The sequence below is a fragment of the Callorhinus ursinus genome, unplaced genomic scaffold (assembly GCF_003265705.2).
Source record: "Callorhinus ursinus isolate GAN/ISIS: 27379988/994484 unplaced genomic scaffold, GSC_fseal_2.0 scaffold23, whole genome shotgun sequence".
In the NCBI taxonomy this organism is placed as follows: Eukaryota; Metazoa; Chordata; class Mammalia; order Carnivora; family Otariidae; genus Callorhinus; species Callorhinus ursinus.
Genome location: NW_027397085.1, coordinates 14,685,179 through 14,691,178, shown reverse-complemented (window position 1 = coordinate 14,691,178; position 6,000 = coordinate 14,685,179).

Here is a 6,000-nt window from a genome sequence, read left to right as displayed (position 1 = left end):
TTGCAGTTTGGAAGTCATTAATGAGATCTTGAAGCAGATTTGGAAGGCAGGCTAAGGGGAAAGCCAGATTTATTTGTGTAGATGGAAGGTGTATACTATTCCTCTGGCAATTCAGTGAAAAATGAGGTGGGAGGAGGGATGATAGAAATATTAGGCTAGGGAAGGTTGGAGCAGGTATTAGATTACTTACATATACAACCCACCCTAGTGAGTGGGTTCTCTAAGCTTTCTTCTTTGCTATGTAAAGTCCTGTCATACTTGCTTTCCTCCACTTGTAATTGTCATGAAGTTTCTTCTTACTTGACATATACGACAAACAATATTTCTTCATTACTGTCTATTCTCTATGATTTTATGCACTGGTTGTTTTACTTATGTCAATTTTTGTATGGAATTCCATCCATGCCTCCATACATGCATCCTTTCATACAGTTAATATTTATTGAGCCACCATTAAGACCCAGGCACTATCGTAGGAGTTGTAGGGAACCAGGACTGCCCTCAAAGAGTCTTTAGTCTAGCTGAGAAGATTAGAATGCACTGGCTACCTTCTCTGGAATTTTCTAGTTTCATTCTTTTGGGGGCCACCTCTTGGTATTGCAGATTCCCTGACGGTATGCCTGGCCCCAGGAATCATGTACTCTGAACTGAGACCCATGGCTGGGGGTTTCTAACGATTGGTCAGTATAGAGCTCACCCCACACCAGGCTGAAACCAGGCTCCGCTGAAGTGGATAGACTGATAACAGGCCAGAGCCCAAAGGCAACATGCTGAGGGTTTGGGAGCCTCTCTGGGAGACCCATGTGCATTATTCATGGCTTGTCATTTGCAGTCGGAGAGACAGGCTGCCCTCTGACATCTCTGAAAAAGTTCATGATTTATTGGAGGCATCAGAAGAAATATAAAACTAAATAGTAATATAATCCCCTGGAGGAAGGCTCGCTTCAGTATTTTACATAATATTAGAACCTCAGCAAATAGTTTCCCTGAGATAAAAACTTTGGCAAACATTCAGCCGAAATGTTTGAGAAGTGAAACCATTCATGTTTTGATGTCAGGAGACCTGAGTCTCATCTAGCCTTCTAAATATCAAATTTTGAAAAATCCCCCACTACAGAGGAACAGGAAGTCTGTAACTCCAGCACCACAAGGGGCAGCAGCTCTGACCCCTCTTCTAGAGACCAGTGGGCAATTTTGAACTCTTCCTCTTTGCCCCTTTCCCCGTCACACCAAAACAAGGGCTAACCCTCTCATTAGTGGTTCTTTATGGTCAGAAGAAAAGAAATATGTCAAATCTGCAGTGGCTCCATGGGCTTCTACTTGTATAAGTTAGAAATCAGTTTTGTTCCGAACAATAGAAAACTCACCCAGAAGAGCCTTAAACTACTGAGTTGGGCTGTATTTCTCCTCATAGGGCAAGCAGCTGGAGGTGGGCAGCCCAGGCCTGGTACAGCTTCTCCAGGATGCCACCAGGTCCTCTGTGTGTTTCAGTCCCATTATTCTTAGAATGCAGCTCTGGGCTTCCTGTTTGCAAGACTGCTTCCAGGCAGGAAAAAGAGGGCAGGCCAAAAGCTATCTTCTTGAGAGGCTTATTTTTTATTTGGAAAGGGAAATGCTTCCATGGGGCTTCCTTGTACATCTCTTTGGTCAGAACACGGCCATTCCTGGCTGGAAGGTGACTAGGAAGACAGAGTGTTTAGCTTTCTCCGCCTCTGTGTTAGAGAAAGATAAAGAAAACAGCTGTTGGGGTTAGGTATCGGGTAAGCCATTCTACAGTATCTGCTGCAACACTTTGGAAACCATTTTGGAATTTCTGAAGTCCAAGAACTCATACATGCACACTGTTTTAACTAAGTCCGTAAATTAAGTCCAAAGATTAATAGCTGACCCAAGAGCTGTTATGCTCTGCATACAGTAGTATCTCAATAGGAATTTTCATAACATTTGATTAAGAGGCATATTTCATAATGTTTCAGTTTAACTTAGAGCTGGAGATAGAAGATGGAGAAAAGAGAAGAGTAGAATCTCTTTCTTTTCCAGAGAAAATGGAGCAGCCTCTGACTTGAGCTCCTCCTGGTGATAACCCCTGGGCTGAGAGAAGATCAGATGAGCATTTCAGGGTGGTTTGGCAAAAGCCCCTGAAAAAAAATTCTAAAAGGAGCTATCATAAAAGTTTATCCCAATGCAAGTCCCCTGTAGGATTCTACATGTGCTCATGGTGGCACGCGCCATGGAAATAGGATGACCAGTTGGAGTGCCAAGGCATTTGTAGTCCTGCCCTGAAGGTTTCAGCAGCAGGTGCCACACCGTCTTGCCTGCCTGCTGACCTGCATCCGTGCTGGGCGCACCTGATCACATGGTGGGCCGCTGAGCCTCCCTTTTGGATTAGGTGGTTAATTCGTCACAGCCTGGGAACCACTGGCTAAAACATGAGTTTCCTCTGCCCCACATGACCAGGTCCACTCTTCTCCTGCCTTCCCTCTCCCGCACCTGCCAGGGTATCTGGACAGAGCCAGGAGGAGCACATTCCTGTGCTCCCAAATGCTGCCCCCTCGGTTGTCTTTTTAGAAGCTACATTGGGTTGGCTTAATTAAAATAATGAAATTCTAGGAGATGGTGTTGGAGAGGCAAAGATGCTGCATCCAGAGAGGGGAAAGAGGATGCTCAGGCAGTATAAGCTCCGTGATAAGGCTGAGGGAAGCAGAACTTCAGGACTCATGGCGCTGGAACCAGGTTAGAGGTGAGTAGTTAAATCGCTGTAAGATAACGGTCTTTGTTTGCTTACCCACTTCGTGAGATCCTGAAAACCGTGGCTCATAAACCAGAGCTTCTTTCAATAAAGTAGCTTCTTAGCTTTCATTGCAATTGTGTTGTGCGGCTTTTCTCTGAGGAGATAGGTGAGGAATAAGGAAAGAGAAGGGAATAAAGGCTGTGCGCAAACCATAGGATTTAATCTTCACAATAATCCTATAAGATAAGAAAACTCTCCAGGGAAGCTGAGACTCAGAGAAGTTATGTGGCGCTGAGTATCGCACAGCCAGTGAGTAGTTCAGCACTCGGTCCCTGGTCTGTCTGATGATAAACCCCACCAGCTCTTCGCTAGACCAACTGCCTTTCAGGGTCCCCATCAAGCTGACTTGTGAGAAAACCCTGAAACTGAGAAGTCCCCTTGCCCAGTCAGGTGAGAAGCCTCCAGGAAACATGTGTGTGTGTGTGGGGGGGGGGGATGGTACAGAAGCGCCCTTTGTCCCTCAGAGCGAAACCACCAGGCTGACAACCCCCTCAGAAGCAAACATGTTATACTGATTAAAATGGCTGCAGAGTTCAGCTCAAGTCACTTTCCTAGTTCCATCTGGAAGCTCTTCAGAGGCCTAATTTCATTCCAGCCAAATGTAATTAAGAATTTGATTTGATTAAAAAACAAATCGAAGGAGAGAAATGAGGTTTCTCCTCATTCCCTCCCTTTCTTCACAAATAGAGCTCTCATTAACAAGGCATGTGCACATGACCAGTACCCAGTTCAAGGGAGGGACGCCCCCTTGCCCCTTGGCCACACTTCCAAAGGAACTATGGCTCCTGGAGAGGTGCTAGGGGGTGGGGGGGTTCAAGGGGTTGAGGGGCGCACTTCCCACCAGAGACCAGGAAGCTCAACAAATGAAAGCTAAGGATTTTTTAAAATTCTAATTTGGCTTCAAGATACTAGCAAAACACAGCAGCTGCACATGCTCTGCAGGAACGAGATGTCCGCTTAATTAAAGCATGGCCAGGCGGCGGGCATCTCCCGGGGAGAGAGACACAACGATACTGGGTACCGAGCAAACTAGACCTGCTGCCAAGAGAAACGGTGGTCAGCGGGGATCACCAGCTCACCTCTCCAGCAAGATGGGGCTCCAAAGCCAATTTGGGTAAAAAAGAAGAGGAGAAAAGTAGGGTGAGTGGAAGGGATTTGTGATATTGTATTACTGGCTGTGACCCAAATAATCTGCCTCTGACCTACTCCAGCTTATCTGAGGCCCTAAAGAGAATTGTGTGGTGAGCTTTTATAAAGGGCAATTCAAAATGAGAACAGGGAGGTCAAATACTGTGTGGGCTGCTCCTGTCAGATTTCTGCCCAGCACACACTCCTGCTTGCTCCCCTGTTTATAGGAATGTTCTTTTTTTCATTTTCCGAGTCTGCCCTCTTTCTCCTCTTTGAAGAAGCCCCGTGTGAGAATATATGCAAACTGAGCTAAACAGGAGCTGCAAACTATTTTCCGATGTTTCTATGTAGTCACATTAAGGCAGACATTACTGAAAAGAAATGGAACAGATGAGGAAAGTTCCAGAACTCAAATCTGTCGTGGGATGGGACTCAAGCATGGACCCTAGGGCCAAGGTGGTTGCAGGAGTCAGTTTAGCTGCTCACCAGGCTATCATGGGCTCAGGCTCTTTCTCTCTTTCCACTACCTCATCCCTGAAGTATTGCCTTTTGTCCTCTTGTTTGTTGAATCAGGGATGCAAGAGGGCTGCTGTACGTCCACACATCACATCTACACTCAGGGTAGGAAGGAGGGTGGAAGAGGTGGCACTGGGTCCACCTATTTCATCTTGTCGGAAAAGAACCCCCCCCCCCTTTAAATCCCAGCAGACTCCTTATATTTCATGGACCAAACCTTCACATGGTTACTCCTGGCTGCAAAGAGACTGGAAAAATGAGTATTCATCCAGGAACCTTGTAGATCTCTTCGAAATTGGAGTTCCATTTACAAGAAAGACAGGAGGAACGGTCATTGGGTAAGCAATGAACAGTGTCTTCTATAGGTACTTCGACTACTGACTAGCAGCAGGGTCTAGGAAGGAAAATAGAAACCAGTCAAGGTATGTCATACAGAGAGAAGTCAGTGCAGGGATTTCGTTTTTCTACAAGAAGAGTCAGAAGGGCCAAGGGAAAGGAAAAGAGGAAAATGGGGTTAGGAAGAGTTATAGACATTAGGAGTTATGTGGAGGCATTACCACCCCAAGGCTGTAGCTGCAGAAAAACGCATGGTGTTATCCCACACTTGGGATTGCTGGGCTCCTGGACTACTGGTATACCTGCTGCTGCTGCTGCACTGCAGGAAGCCAGAAGCCTGTGCTCTTGTTGACACTCTAGGAGCCTGGGAACTTGAATACCTCCATCCTGACAGTGCTGCTGCAGGGCCAGAGCCCTTGAGGACCACGCTGCCAAAGCTGCTGTCACTACTGCCCAGGAACCCAGCAGTGACCCCTTGCCTGCTACTACTACTGCACTCATGACCCTGGAAGCAGAAAGAACATAAAGATGGTGTTTCTCTTCTTCCCTCTTCCCAGGCTCCTGCCCGTGCTTGCTATTGACAGAACCTAACTAGAAGCCAGTTGGTGAGGGAATTGACCTGGGAAATGCTGTTTGCAGGCTTCCAGCCCCATGTGATATAGAGAGGAGCACAGATGGCCAGAATGGCATGAGGCAAATGATGACACCAGCATCGCTCCCTGCAAGGAGTGTAGAGGTGGGGGTTGACGCCATCAGGTTTATGAGGCAGCATGGGTGTGCACTGTCCTTTGTCTGCACTGACTGGTCGAGGAAATGGAGGGACAGGTGACAAGAGTAACCCAACTTCAAATACTAATGTAGGGGGAAAATCCAGAAATAATTCTGTTAATTATCTGTCCAGAGAAGTAATTTCTTTTTTTTTTTTTAAAGATTTTATTTGTTTATTTGACAGAGAGAGACACAGCGAGAGAGGGAACACAAGCAGGGGGAGTGGGAGAGGGAGAAGCAGGCTTCCCGCTGAGCAGGGAGCCCGATGCGGGGCTCGATCCCAGGACCCCGGGACCATGATCTGAGCCGAAGGCAGACGCTTAACGACTGAGCCAGCCAGGTGCCCCCAGAGAAATAACCTCTAAATCAAAAGATCCCTTCATTTATTTCTACTCAGGATGACCAGGAAATGACAACACTTGAATGGGTTTTAAAAAATGCCTGCCTTGAACATTGGCTCA